Raw genomic sequence first — 15,938 nt, 5'->3', positions numbered from 1 at the left:
AGGAGAAGAAAAAGCAAGCACTAACCAACAGGTGGCACTGAACATTTGTATGCGGGCTCCCAGAGGCAAAGAGGGGCGGTGACGGAGGGTGAAAGAGAAGATTAGGCACAAGTGTGTGGTGAGGGCCTGTGATTAGTCTTACACTGGTGAAGATGATGTAAGCTACACAGAAGTCTAAAGCAATGAGGATGTGAATCTGGAAGTTATAGTACGTTCTAATGCAGGGTCATGGCTATAAATTCACCTCAAATCAAAAATCCAAAACGGGGTCCAGAATGATGTCATAAAGCTTTGGGGGCGGAAAGAGTTTACGGAAGGTGAACTTCCAAGGATGGAAAATCACCTCCAAATGCTTACAGATGCTACAGAAAGGCAGACCATTCCAAATAGGTGAAGAGGAATACTACGAAGAGAACATGATCAGTCCTAAACCCATGAACGAACGGAAAATGTTACCGTCCATGATGTTATTACTAATCACCTTCACGAATAATCCAAACAGGCCCACGTCTTCCCAAGTTCAGGCAAAAGGTTGGTCCAAAAGTACAATTCAGGGCCGGCCCTGTGGTGGAGCAGGTAAGTGCCCACATTCCGCTTGGGCGGCCCGGGCCTCACTGTTTCACATTACGAGTGCATATCACATTAGTAGTGTTAGGAAATATAGATTTCATGGTATGGTGCGGGCAGAGATCATAAATAAGCAGCAATTGTGAGGATACGTTATCAATACGCACAAGAAAAGGAACCATAAGAATATTACAATCTATGGAAGTATCTGGTACACTTCCCAAAGGCAGAAGGAAGGAAAACTTGTGACCTGCCAAGGTGGAATTGGCAGAGTGCCACGAGATGACACCATCATTGTGCATCAGAACATTCCCTGGGCAACTTCAACTTGTGAGGGAGTCCAGGACTTTTTCTGGGTAAGGTCCACCCATTTTGCCATCTACCCAAGATATAAGAGATAAAACCCAGGATAATCTTACAGGAGTGAAACCAGTGTCTAGAGAGAATGTAGGAGCCCTTTCGAAGTTCAAGGAGAAAGATAGAAACTGACACCAATTGCAGAAAAAGGAAAACTATCCTACCTAGACAGGGTGAGGAGTCAGACTGGTCTGAGATGGCTGTGAAACTCTGTGTGCACGGAGGTTGTCAGGACAACTTCGAATTTTGAGGTCGCTTATGACATCACGGTGAACATGTCCCCCAGGGTGGCCGCATGGTTACAGTCTGAGGATTGGCCTAGGCTAGGCTATTAAAGGGACAGATACCCAGAAACAGGTTTGGCAAACAGAAAGCAGGCACAGAAACTAGAAGAGATAAAACAGAGTCTGATGCAAGGGCTAAGAAAGGAACCCTAGGCCACAAGTGAGAATAGAGGGACAGGCACGGAGAGGAGAACATTGTCATCTATTCAAGTCTATGGGGAGGTCATGCTGATTCAAGCTTGCAACTTCATTGGAAACAAGTGGCCGGACTTGGGGTTCATCGCACCTACAGTGCCCTTGTGCCTTAAGCATAATGCAAAGTCAAGAAAGATGTCTTGAGGACATTGAAGAGAAGAATCGATGCCTCCTTTCCAAGGCCCATAGCATTCTTTGCAGGTCAGTCTCTTTTTCCGAAGCTCTGGTGTCACGTGGGCCCACTGGGCACATGGTAATGTGTCCCAAGAGATGTCTTGGAAGCCTTGAAGGAATGGAGCCCTGTCACGCTTGGGGTATGTCTCTTTGTTTGGAAGTGCTCTACAAGGGTGCTGAAAAGCACCCTCTTCCACAGGGCTTCGTTCCTTCGTGAAGGCTGCCCTCCCAGGCTAGTGTGCTCTGTTTGCCTCCATCGAAATTCTCTCCCCCTACCTCTTGCCGTAGAAGGATTATTGATTATGTGTTTTGACACCATATGTAAGGAAGTTGCACGAAAATTAGAACTTTACAGTTGTGTTTCAAGAAAAATAAACAGGCCAGGGTAGAGGATGTAGGGCAAACAAATGGCACACCCTATAAAAATTAAGTAAGCCCGTATCTGGACGGAATCTAGGGGAACGTTCAAGGATCAGGGGTCAAGTTCGAAACTTCCCAAATCCGGAAAAGAGACAGAAAAATATCTTTCCTGGAGAGTGGAATTCATCCGATTTGTCTAAGTTGTCTTGGAAACATTGTGTCCGTGAAGGGGGTTGCCAGGACCACCTCGAATTTGGAGTTTCTGATCTCAGGATGTCAAACCAACCCACATGACCACGTCTTCTCAGTGCTTAGTTTGACCTAGGCTAGGATAGCCAAGAGTCCTACAAGTGACCGGTGCAAATTCAAGGACAACAACCAAGAGTCACGAAAGCACTCACACCTCACCCTAGAGAACATACAGCGATTAAAGAAATACAAACTAATCCCTTGGAATGAAGGAGAACGGACTGATAAGCATGTCTAAGGGAGATAGCTGAGAAAGACCATGACGAGTATACTATGGAAAAGAAAAAGAGGACCCAGAAAATGGAAGGTGAACAGAAATCACACCTGAATTATCCACAATGAAAGATGATGTCCGTCTTTAGACAGACTCTGCTGGAACGTTTGAAAGTCAGAGAAATTCACAAGCCAAAAAACGGCAGCGAAGGTCAAGCATGGGCTAACTGGGAAGGGTGAGTTATGAGACTGCTCCAAGCAGGCTCTGAAACCTGTATCCAGGAAGCATGCTGGACCTCAGAGACACAATTATGACAAATCCTCTGACATCACAATGGACCCGAAAAACAACCTAGCCTCATCTACACAGTGCTAGAGTTGGGCTCACTAGTATATTTAACTCCCATTGCACTCAACTGCACGTTGCCACTGAACATGTAAGTGGCCGGCCGGTGGTGCAGTGGTGAGGTCCGCACCTTCTGGGTCTGTGGCCCAGTATGGGCTGGGTGGAATCCTCGGTTTGGGCCTCCTCACCACTGCTTCAGTTGTTCTGGTGCAGGCGTCCGAGGTAGAGTAGAGGCAGATGGGAAGGGACGTTGGACAGGGCCAGACTTCCACAGCAAATACAGGAGCATTGCCAGCAGATGTGAGCACAGCAATGCACTTGTGCCAAAACAAAACCAATTAAAAGTTGCAAAGAACAGAAAAACTGAAGCTAAGGAAAAAAAAAAAACAAAAAAACAGGAGCTTGCCATTACGAAGAATAGGATCTCTGTGAATAACCTTAGCAAAACAGGTGAATTCTATGTTAATTCAAAAACTAGCAAACCTTTGGGGAAAGAAACTCAAGAAGACACAAGAAAAAAAAAGATATCGAGGGATCTAGGAATGGAAGGATTAACACACTTGAAAGGTTCATACCGCAGTAAGGAATCTCTGGATTCCATGCAATCCCAGTCAAAGTTGCAGCAGTATTTGCCACAGAGAAGAAGAGAGAATCCTAAAGTTTCTAGCCAGCAACACGAGACCCTGACTAGGCAAAGGAATCCTCAGGAAAACGAACAAAGCAGCACGTGTCACAATTTCTGATTTCAACATAGAGGACGAAGCGCTAGGTACCGAAACGGCACAGTCTGGGCCCCAAAACAGGCATGAAGACCCATGCAAAACAATTGAGAGCCCAGAGCCCAACTCAAACTTACATGGACAGCCCATTTTGGACCAGGGAGCCAAGTGGAGACAGCGGAGAAAGGAGAGTCTCTACAATAAACGGTGCTGGGAAGCCTGCACAGCCACATGGAACACAACGAGAGTACACCATGATGTTACACCTGGCACACACACCACCTGAAATGGATTAAAGCCTTGAATGGCAGACTTGAAACCGTGAACCTTGTAGGAGAAGACCTAGGCAGAGTGCTCTTTGCCATCTGTCTGAGCCGCCTATTGGGAAGAAGCATGTCTGACTGGGCAAGGGCAACAAAGGAAACAAGAAACAAACGGGACCACATCAAATGCACACACTTCTGCCCACTCAAGGAAACCATCAACTGAATACTAAGACACCACAACAATTGGGAGAGGATGTTTGCAAACCACACATCGGACAAGGGGTGAAAAGCCCAAAGATACAATCAACTCGCACGTCTCCACAAGAAAAAAAAACAAGCCAATGAAAACCTGGTCAAAAGATGGAAGCAGAGATTTCTCCGAAGAAGACAGAAAGAGGGCCAGTAGGTGCATGAAAACTTGTTCACCATCATTAAGTCTCAGGAAAATGCAAATCCAAACTGCAAGGCCATGGCAGCTCACTGTGGTCAGCATGGCTAGAAGGAAGCAGACAGGAAATAACAAGTGTCAGAGAGGAGGTGGAGAGAAGGGAAGCCTCCTGCACTGCTGGTGGGAGTGTAACCCGGTGCAGCCACGATGCCAAAGGTGTGGAACTGCCTCAGAAGTTTAAGTATCCATGTCCCGTATGACCCAGCTATTAATCTGCCGCTTGCTTATCCAAAAAAGTCAGAAAGACTACCGCATAAAGACATGTGCATGGCTGTGTTCACCACAGTCTTACTCCTGATATCCAAGACTTGGAAAGCACCCTGGTGTCCAGCAAGGGATGATTGGAGAAGGAAGATGGGCTATAGCCACACAATGGTATACCACTCAGCCGGAACAAATGATGCAATCCAGCCATTTGTGACCACCAGAATGGCTGTGAGGGTTTTAGGGGAAGTGTAACAAGCCCCAGTGAGAAATTCAAATACCATAGAATCTCACTTACAAGGCGAAGAAAAAGCAAGCACTAACCAACAGGTGGCACTGAACATTTGTATGCGGGCTCCCAGAGGCAAAGAGGGGCGGTGACGGAGGGTGAAAGAGAAGATTAGGCACAAGTGTGTGGTGAGGGCCTGTGATTAGTCTTACACTGGTGAAGATGATGTAAGCTACACAGAAGTCTAAAGCAATGAGGATGTGAATCTGGAAGTTATAGTACGTTCTAATGCAGGGTCATGGCTATAAATTCACCTCAAATCAAAAATCCGAAACGGGGTCCAGAATGATGTCATAAAGCTTTGGGGGCGGAAAGAGTTTACGGAAGGTGAACTTCCGAGGATGGAAAATCACCTCCAAATGCTTACAGATGCTACAGAAAGGCAGACCATTCCAAATAGGTGAAGAGGAATACTACGAAGAGAACATGATCAGTCCTAAACCCATGAACGAACGGAAAATGTTACCGTCCATGATGTTATTACTAATCACCTTCACGAATAATCCAAACAGGCCCACGTCTTCCCAAGTTCAGGCAAAAGGTTGGTCCAAAAGTACAATTCAGGGCCGGCCCTGTGGTGGAGCAGGTAAGTGCCCACATTCCGCTTGGGCGGCCCGGGCCTCACTGTTTCACATTACGAGTGCATATCACATTAGTAGTGTTAGGAAATATAGATTTCATGGTATGGTGCGGGCAGAGATCATAAATAAGCAGCAATTGTGAGGATACGTTATCAATACGCACAAGAAAAGGAACCATAAGAATATTACAATCTATGGAAGTATCTGGTACACTTCCCAAAGGCAGAAGGAAGGAAATCTTGTGACCTGCCAAGGTGGAATTGGCAGAGTGCCACGAGATGACACCATCATTGTGCATCAGAACATTCCCTGGGCAACTTCAACTTGTGAGGGAGTCCAGGACTTTTTCTGGGTAAGGTCCACCCATTTTGCCATCTACCCAAGATATAAGAGATAAAACCCAGGATAATCTTACAGGAGTGAAACCAGTGTCTAGAGAGAATGTAGGAGCCCTTTCGAAGTTCAAGGAGAAAGATAGAAACTGACACCAATTGCAGAAAAAGGAAAACTATCCTACCTAGACAGGGTGAGGAGTCAGACTGGTCTGAGATGGCTGTGAAACTCTGTGTGCACGGAGGTTGTCAGGACAACTTCGAATTTTGAGGTCGCTTATGACATCACGGTGAACATGTCCCCCAGGGTGGCCGCATGGTTACAGTCTGAGGATTGGCCTAGGCTAGGCTATTAAAGGGACAGATACCCAGAAACAGGTTTGGCAAACAGAAAGCAGGCACAGAAACTAGAAGAGATAAAACAGAGTCTGATGCAAGGGATAAGAAAGGAACCCTAGGCCACAAGTGAGAATAGAGGGACAGGCACGGAGAGGAGAACATTGTCATCTATTCAAGTCTATGGGGAGGTCAGGCTGATTCAAGCTTGCAACTTCATTGGAAACAAGTGGCCGGACTTGGGGTTCATCGCACCTACAGTGCCCTTGTGCCTTAAGCATAATGCAAAGTCAAGAAAGATGTCTTGAGGACATTGAAGAGAAGAATCGATGCCTCCTTTCCAAGGCCCATAGCATTCTTTGCAGGTCAGTCTCTTTTTCCGAAGCTCTGGTGTCACGTGGGCCCACTGGGCACATGGTAATGTGTCCCAAGAGATGTCTTGGAAGCCTTGAAGGAATGGAGCCCTGTCACGCTTGGGGTATGTCTCTTTGTTTGGAAGTGCTCTACAAGGGTGCTGAAAAGCACCCTCTTCCACAGGGCTTCGTTCCTTCGTGAAGGCTGCCCTCCCAGGCTAGTGTGCTCTGTTTGCCTCCATCGAAATTCTCTCCCCCTACCTCTTGCCGTAGAAGGATTATTGATTATGTGTTTTGACACCATATGTAAGGAAGTTGCACGAAAATTAGAACTTTACAGTTGTGTTTCAAGAAAAATAAACAGGCCAGGGTAGAGGATGTAGGGCAAACAAATGGCACACCCTATAAAAATTAAGTAAGCCCGTATCTGGACGGAATCTAGGGGAACGTTCAAGGATCAGGGGTCAAGTTCGAAACTTCCCAAATCCGGAAAAGAGACAGAAAAATATCTTTCCTGGAGAGTGGAATTCATCCGATTTGTCTAAGTTGTCTTGGAAACATTGTGTCCGTGAAGGGGGTTGCCAGGACCACCTCGAATTTGGAGTTTCTGATCTCAGGATGTCAAACCAACCCGCATGACCACGTGTTCTCAGTGCTTAGTTTGACCTAGGCTAGGATAGCCAAGAGTCCTACAAGTGACCGGTGCAAATTCAAGGACAACAACCAAGAGTCACGAAAGCACTCACACCTCACCCTAGAGAACATACAGCGATTAAAGAAATACAAACTAATCCCTTGGAATGAAGGAGAACGGACTGATAAGCATGTCTAAGGGAGATAGCTGAGAAAGACCATGACGAGTATACTATGGAAAAGAAAAAGAGGACCCAGAAAATGGAAGGTGAACAGAAATCACACCTGAATTATCCACAATGAAAGATGATGTCCGTCTTTAGACAGACTCTGCTGGAACGTTTGAAAGTCAGAGAAATTCACAAGCCAAAAAACGGCAGCGAAGGTCAAGCATGGGCTAACTGGGAAGGGTGAGTTATGAGACTGCTCCAAGCAGGCTCTGAAACCTGTATCCAGGAAGCATGCTGGACCTCAGAGACACAATTATGACAAATCCTCTGACATCACAATGGACCCGAAAAACAACCTAGCCTCATCTACACAGTGCTAGAGTTGGGCTCACTAGTATATTTAACTCCCATTGCACTCAACTGCACGTTGCCACTGAACATGTAAGTGGCCGGCCGGTGGTGCAGTGGTGAGGTCCGCACCTTCTGGGTCTGTGGCCCAGTATGGGCTGGGTGGAATCCTCGGTTTGGGCCTCCTCACCACTGCTTCAGTTGTTCTGGTGCAGGCGTCCGAGGTAGAGTAGAGGCAGAGGGGAAGGGACGTTGGACAGGGCCAGACTTCCACAGCAAATACAGGAGCATTGCCAGCAGATGTGAGCACAGCAATGCACTTGTGCCAAAACAAAACCAATTAAAAGTTGCAAAGAACAGAAAAACTGAAGCTAAGGAAAAAAAAAAACAAAAAAACAGGAGCTTGCCATTACGAAGAATAGGATCTCTGTGAATAACCTTAGCAAAACAGGTGAATTCTATGTTAATTCAAAAACTAGCAAACCTTTGGGGAAAGAAACTCAAGAAGACACAAGAAAAAAAAAGATATCGAGGGATCTAGGAATGGAAGGATTAACACACTTGAAAGGTTCATACCGCAGTAAGGAATCTCTGGATTCCATGCAATCCCAGTCAAAGTTGCAGCAGTATTTGCCACAGAGAAGAAGAGAGAATCCTAAAGTTTCTAGCCAGCAACACGAGACCCTGACTAGGCAAAGGAATCCTCAGGAAAACGAACAAAGCGGCACGTGTCACAATTTCTGATTTCAACATAGAGGACGAAGCGCTAGGTACCGAAACGGCACAGTCTGGGCCCCAAAACAGGCATGAAGACCCATGCAAAACAATTGAGAGCCCAGAGCCCAACTCAAACTTACATGGACAGCCCATTTTGGACCAGGGAGCCAAGTGGAGACAGCGGAGAAAGGAGAGTCTCTACAATAAACGGTGCTGGGAAGCCTGCACAGCCACATGGAACACAACGAGAGTACACCATGATGTTACACCTGGCACACACACCACCTGAAGTGGATTAAAGCCTTGAATGGCAGACTTGAAACCGTGAACCTTGTAGGAGAAGACCTAGGCAGAGTGCTCTTTGCCATCTGTCTGAGCCGCCTATTTGGAAGAAGCATGTCTGACTGGGCAAGGGCAACAAAGGAAACAAGAAACAAACGGGACCACATCAAATGCACACACTTCTGCCCACTCAAGGAAACCATCAACTGAATACTAAGACACCACAACAATTGGGAGAGGATGTTTGCAAACCACACATCGGACAAGGGGTGAAAAGCCCAAAGATACAATCAACTCGCACGTCTCCACAAGAAAAAAAACAAGCCAATGAAAACCTGGTCAAAAGATGGAAGCAGAGATTTCTCCGAAGAAGACAGAAAGAGGGCCAGTAGGTGCATGAAAACTTGTTCACCATCATTAAGTCTCAGGAAAATGCAAATCCAAACTGCAAGGCCATGGCAGCTCACTGTGGTCAGCATGGCTAGAAGGAAGCAGACAGGAAATAACAAGTGTCAGAGAGGAGGTGGAGAGAAGGGAAGCCTCCTGCACTGCTGGTGGGAGTGTAACCCGGTGCAGCCACGATGCCAAAGGTGTGGAACTGCCTCAGAAGTTTAAGTATCCATGTCCCGTATGACCCAGCTATTAATCTGCCGCTTGCTTATCCAAAAAAGTCAGAAAGACTACCGCATAAAGACATGTGCATGGCTGTGTTCACCACAGTCTTACTCCTGATATCCAAGACTTGGAAAGCACCCTGGTGTCCAGCAAGGGATGATTGGAGAAGGAAGACGGGCTATAGCCACACAATGGTATACCACTCAGCCGGAACAAATGATGCAATCCAGCCATTTGTGACCACCAGAATGGCTGTGAGGGTTTTAGGGGAAGTGTAACAAGCCCCAGTGAGAAATTCAAATACCATAGAATCTCACTTACAAGGAGAAGAAAAAGCAAGCACTAACCAACAGGTGGCACTGAACATTTGTATGCGGGCTCCCAGAGGCAAAGAGGGGCGGTGACGGAGGGTGAAAGAGAAGATTAGGCACAAGTGTGTGGTGAGGGCCTGTGATTAGTCTTACACTGGTGAAGATGATGTAAGCTACACAGAAGTCTAAAGCAATGAGGATGTGAATCTGGAAGTTATAGTACGTTCTAATGCAGGGTCATGGCTATAAATTCACCTCAAATCAAAAATCCGAAACGGGGTCCAGAATGATGTCATAAAGCTTTGGGGGCGGAAAGAGTTTACGGAAGGTGAACTTCCAAGGATGGAAAATCACCTCCAAATGCTTACAGATGCTACAGAAAGGCAGACCATTCCAAATAGGTGAAGAGGAATACTACGAAGAGAACATGATCAGTCCTAAACCCATGAACGAACGGAAAATGTTACCGTCCATGATGTTATTACTAATCACCTTCACGAATAATCCAAACAGGCCCACGTCTTCCCAAGTTCAGGCAAAAGGTTGGTCCAAAAGTACAATTCAGGGCCGGCCCTGTGGTGGAGCAGGTAAGTGCCCACATTCCGCTTGGGCGGCCCGGGCCTCACTGTTTCACATTACGAGTGCATATCACATTAGTAGTGTTAGGAAATATAGATTTCATGGTATGGTGCGGGCAGAGATCATAAATAAGCAGCAATTGTGAGGATACGTTATCAATACGCACAAGAAAAGGAACCATAAGAATATTACAATCTATGGAAGTATCTGGTACACTTCCCAAAGGCAGAAGGAAGGAAAACTTGTGACCTGCCAAGGTGGAATTGGCAGAGTGCCACGAGATGACACCATCATTGTGCATCAGAACATTCCCTGGGCAACTTCAACTTGTGAGGGAGTCCAGGACTTTTTCTGGGTAAGGTCCACCCATTTTGCCATCTACCCAAGATATAAGAGATAAAACCCAGGATAATCTTACAGGAGTGAAACCAGTGTCTAGAGAGAATGTAGGAGCCCTTTCGAAGTTCAAGGAGAAAGATAGAAACTGACACCAATTGCAGAAAAAGGAAAACTATCCTACCTAGACAGGGTGAGGAGTCAGACTGGTCTGAGATGGCTGTGAAACTCTGTGTGCACGGAGGTTGTCAGGACAACTTCGAATTTTGAGGTCGCTTATGACATCACGGTGAACATGTCCCCCAGGGTGGCCGCATGGTTACAGTCTGAGGATTGGCCTAGGCTAGGCTATTAAAGGGACAGATACCCAGAAACAGGTTTGGCAAACAGAAAGCAGGCACAGAAACTAGAAGAGATAAAACAGAGTCTGATGCAAGGGATAAGAAAGGAACCCTAGGCCACAAGTGAGAATAGAGGGACAGGCACGGAGAGGAGAACATTGTCATCTATTCAAGTCTATGGGGAGGTCAGGCTGATTCAAGCTTGCAACTTCATTGGAAACAAGTGGCCGGACTTGGGGTTCATCGCACCTACAGTGCCCTTGTGCCTTAAGCATAATGCAAAGTCAAGAAAGATGTCTTGAGGACATTGAAGAGAAGAATCGATGCCTCCTTTCCAAGGCCCATAGCATTCTTTGCAGGTCAGTCTCTTTTTCCGAAGCTCTGGTGTCACGTGGGCCCACTGGGCACATGGTAATGTGTCCCAAGAGATGTCTTGGAAGCCTTGAAGGAATGGAGCCCTGTCACGCTTGGGGTATGTCTCTTTGTTTGGAAGTGCTCTACAAGGGTGCTGAAAAGCACCCTCTTCCACAGGGCTTCGTTCCTTCGTGAAGGCTGCCCTCCCAGGCTAGTGTGCTCTGTTTGCCTCCATCGAAATTCTCTCCCCCTACCTCTTGCCGTAGAAGGATTATTGATTATGTGTTTTGACACCATATGTAAGGAAGTTGCACGAAAATTAGAACTTTACAGTTGTGTTTCAAGAAAAATAAACAGGCCAGGGTAGAGGATGTAGGGCAAACAAATGGCACACCCTATAAAAATTAAGTAAGCCCGTATCTGGACGGAATCTAGGGGAACGTTCAAGGATCAGGGGTCAAGTTCGAAACTTCCCAAATCCGGAAAAGAGACAGAAAAATATCTTTCCTGGAGAGTGGAATTCATCCGATTTGTCTAAGTTGTCTTGGAAACATTGTGTCCGTGAAGGGGGTTGCCAGGACCACCTCGAATTTGGAGTTTCTGATCTCAGGATGTCAAACCAACCCGCATGACCACGTGTTCTCAGTGCTTAGTTTGACCTAGGCTAGGATAGCCAAGAGTCCTACAAGTGACCGGTGCAAATTCAAGGACAACAACCAAGAGTCACGAAAGCACTCACACCTCACCCTAGAGAACATACAGCGATTAAAGAAATACAAACTAATCCCTTGGAATGAAGGAGAACGGACTGATAAGCATGTCTAAGGGAGATAGCTGAGAAAGACCATGACGAGTATACTATGGAAAAGAAAAAGAGGACCCAGAAAATGGAAGGTGAACAGAAATCACACCTGAATTATCCACAATGAAAGATGATGTCCGTCTTTAGACAGACTCTGCTGGAACGTTTGAAAGTCAGAGAAATTCACAAGCCAAAAAACGGCAGCGAAGGTCAAGCATGGGCTAACTGGGAAGGGTGAGTTATGAGACTGCTCCAAGCAGGCTCTGAAACCTGTATCCAGGAAGCATGCTGGACCTCAGAGACACAATTATGACAAATCCTCTGACATCACAATGGACCCGAAAAACAACCTAGCCTCATCTACACAGTGCTAGAGTTGGGCTCACTAGTATATTTAACTCCCATTGCACTCAACTGCACGTTGCCACTGAACATGTAAGTGGCCGGCCGGTGGTGCAGTGGTGAGGTCCGCACCTTCTGGGTCTGTGGCCCAGTATGGGCTGGGTGGAATCCTCGGTTTGGGCCTCCTCACCACTGCTTCAGTTGTTCTGGTGCAGGCGTCCGAGGTAGAGTAGAGGCAGATGGGAAGGGACGTTGGACAGGGCCAGACTTCCACAGCAAATACAGGAGCATTGCCAGCAGATGTGAGCACAGCAATGCACTTGTGCCAAAACAAAACCAATTAAAAGTTGCAAAGAACAGAAAAACTGAAGCTAAGGAAAAAAAAAACAAAAAAACAGGAGCTTGCCATTACGAAGAATAGGATCTCTGTGAATAACCTTAGCAAAACAGGTGAATTCTATGTTAATTCAAAAACTAGCAAACCTTTGGGGACAGAAACTCAAGAAGACACAAGAAAAAAAAAGATATCGAGGGATCTAGGAATGGAAGGATTAACACACTTGAAAGGTTCATACCGCAGTAAGGAATCTCTGGATTCCATGCAATCCCAGTCAAAGTTGCAGCAGTATTTGCCACAGAGAAGAAGAGAGAATCCTAAAGTTTCTAGCCAGCAACACGAGACCCTGACTAGGCAAAGGAATCCTCAGGAAAACGAACAAAGCGGCACGTGTCACAATTTCTGATTTCAACATAGAGGACGAAGCGCTAGGTACCGAAACGGCACAGTCTGGGCCCCAAAACAGGCATGAAGACCCATGCAAAACAATTGAGAGCCCAGAGCCCAACTCAAACTTACATGGACAGCCCATTTTGGACCAGGGAGCCAAGTGGAGACAGCGGAGAAAGGAGAGTCTCTACAATAAACGGTGCTGGGAAGCCTGCACAGCCACATGGAACACAACGAGAGTACACCATGATGTTACACCTGGCACACACAATACCTGAAGTGGATTAAAGCCTTGAATGGCAGACTTGAAACCGTGAACCTTGTAGGAGAAGACCTAGGCAGAGTGCTCTTTGCCATCTGTCTGAGCCGCCTATTTGGAAGAAGCATGTCTGACTGGGCAAGGGCAACAAAGGAAACAAGAAACAAACGGGACCACATCAAATGCACACACTTCTGCCCACTCAAGGAAACCATCAACTGAATACTAAGACACCACAACAATTGGGAGAGGATGTTTGCAAACCACACATCGGACAAGGGGTGAAAAGCCCAAAGATACAATCAACTCGCACGTCTCCACAAGAAAAAAAAACAAGCCAATGAAAACCTGGTCAAAAGATGGAAGCAGAGATTTCTCCGAAGAAGACAGAAAGAGGGCCAGTAGGTGCATGAAAACTTGTTCACCATCATTAAGTCTCAGGAAAATGCAAATCCAAACTGCAAGGCCATGGCAGCTCACTGTGGTCAGCATGGCTAGAAGGAAGCAGACAGGAAATAACAAGTGTCAGAGAGGAGGTGGAGAGAAGGGAAGCCTCCTGCACTGCTGGTGGGAGTGTAACCCGGTGCAGCCACGATGCCAAAGGTGTGGAACTGCCTCAGAAGTTTAAGTATCCATGTCCCGTATGACCCAGCTATTAATCTGCCGCTTGCTTATCCAAAAAAGTCAGAAAGACTACCGCATAAAGACATGTGCATGGCTGTGTTCACCACAGTCTTACTCCTGATATCCAAGACTTGGAAAGCACCCTGGTGTCCAGCAAGGGATGATTGGAGAAGGAAGACGGGCTATAGCCACACAATGGTATACCACTCAGCCGGAACAAATGATGCAATCCAGCCATTTGTGACCACCAGAATGGCTGTGAGGGTTTTAGGGGAAGTGTAACAAGCCCCAGTGAGAAATTCAAATACCATAGAATCTCACTTACAAGGCGAAGAAAAAGCAAGCACTAACCAACAGGTGGCACTGAACATTTGTATGCGGGCTCCCAGAGGCAAAGAGGGGCGGTGACGGAGGGTGAAAGAGAAGATTAGGCACAAGTGTGTGGTGAGGGCCTGTGATTAGTCTTACACTGGTGAAGATGATGTAAGCTACACAGAAGTCTAAAGCAATGAGGATGTGAATCTGGAAGTTATAGTACGTTCTAATGCAGGGTCATGGCTATAAATTCACCTCAAATCAAAAATCCAAAACGGGGTCCAGAATGATGTCATAAAGCTTTGGGGGCGGAAAGAGTTTACGGAAGGTGAACTTCCAAGGATGGAAAATCACCTCCAAATGCTTACAGATGCTACAGAAAGGCAGACCATTCCAAATAGGTGAAGAGGAATACTACGAAGAGAACATGATCAGTCCTAAACCCATGAACGAACGGAAAATGTTACCGTCCATGATGTTATTACTAATCACCTTCACGAATAATCCAAACAGGCCCACGTCTTCCCAAGTTCAGGCAAAAGGTTGGTCCAAAAGTACAATTCAGGGCCGGCCCTGTGGTGGAGCAGGTAAGTGCCCACATTCCGCTTGGGCGGCCCGGGCCTCACTGTTTCACATTACGAGTGCATATCACATTAGTAGTGTTAGGAAATATAGATTTCATGGTATGGTGCGGGCAGAGATCATAAATAAGCAGCAATTGTGAGGATACGTTATCAATACGCACAAGAAAAGGAACCATAAGAATATTACAATCTATGGAAGTATCTGGTACACTTCCCAAAGGCAGAAGGAAGGAAAACTTGTGACCTGCCAAGGTGGAATTGGCAGAGTGCCACGAGATGACACCATCATTGTGCATCAGAACATTCCCTGGGCAACTTCAACTTGTGAGGGAGTCCAGGACTTTTTCTGGGTAAGGTCCACCCATTTTGCCATCTACCCAAGATATAAGAGATAAAACCCAGGATAATCTTACAGGAGTGAAACCAGTGTCTAGAGAGAATGTAGGAGCCCTTTCGAAGTTCAAGGAGAAAGATAGAAACTGACACCAATTGCAGAAAAAGGAAAACTATCCTACCTAGACAGGGTGAGGAGTCAGACTGGTCTGAGATGGCTGTGAAACTCTGTGTGCACGGAGGTTGTCAGGACAACTTCGAATTTTGAGGTCGCTTATGACATCACGGTGAACATGTCCCCCAGGGTGGCCGCATGGTTACAGTCTGAGGATTGGCCTAGGCTAGGCTATTAAAGGGACAGATACCCAGAAACAGGTTTGGCAAACAGAAAGCAGGCACAGAAACTAGAAGAGATAAAACAGAGTCTGATGCAAGGGCTAAGAAAGGAACCCTAGGCCACAAGTGAGAATAGAGGGACAGGCACGGAGAGGAGAACATTGTCATCTATTCAAGTCTATGGGGAGGTCAGGCTGATTCAAGCTTGCAACTTCATTGGAAACAAGTGGCCGGACTTGGGGTTCATCGCACCTACAGTGCCCTTGTGCCTTAAGCATAATGCAAAGTCAAGAAAGATGTCTTGAGGACATTGAAGAGAAGAATCGATGCCTCCTTTCCAAGGCCCATAGCATTCTTTGCAGGTCAGTCTCTTTTTCCGAAGCTCTGGTGTCACGTGGGCCCACTGGGCACATGGTAATGTGTCCCAAGAGATGTCTTGGAAGCCTTGAAGGAATGGAGCCCTGTCACGCTTGGGGTATGTCTCTTTGTTTGGAAGTGCTCTACAAGGGTGCTGAAAAGCACCCTCTTCCACAGGGCTTCGTTCCTTCGTGAAGGCTGCCCTCCCAGGCTAGTGTGCTCTGTTTGCCTCCATCGAAATTCTCTCCCCCTACCTCTTGCCGTAGAAGGATTATTGATTATGTGTTTTGACACCATATG

The sequence above is a fragment of the Equus asinus genome, chromosome 22, assembly GCF_041296235.1.
Source record: "Equus asinus isolate D_3611 breed Donkey chromosome 22, EquAss-T2T_v2, whole genome shotgun sequence".
Taxonomy (NCBI): Eukaryota; Metazoa; Chordata; class Mammalia; order Perissodactyla; family Equidae; genus Equus; species Equus asinus.
The sequence above is the reverse complement of the archived record's forward strand: the minus strand, read 5'-3'. Positions refer to the sequence as shown.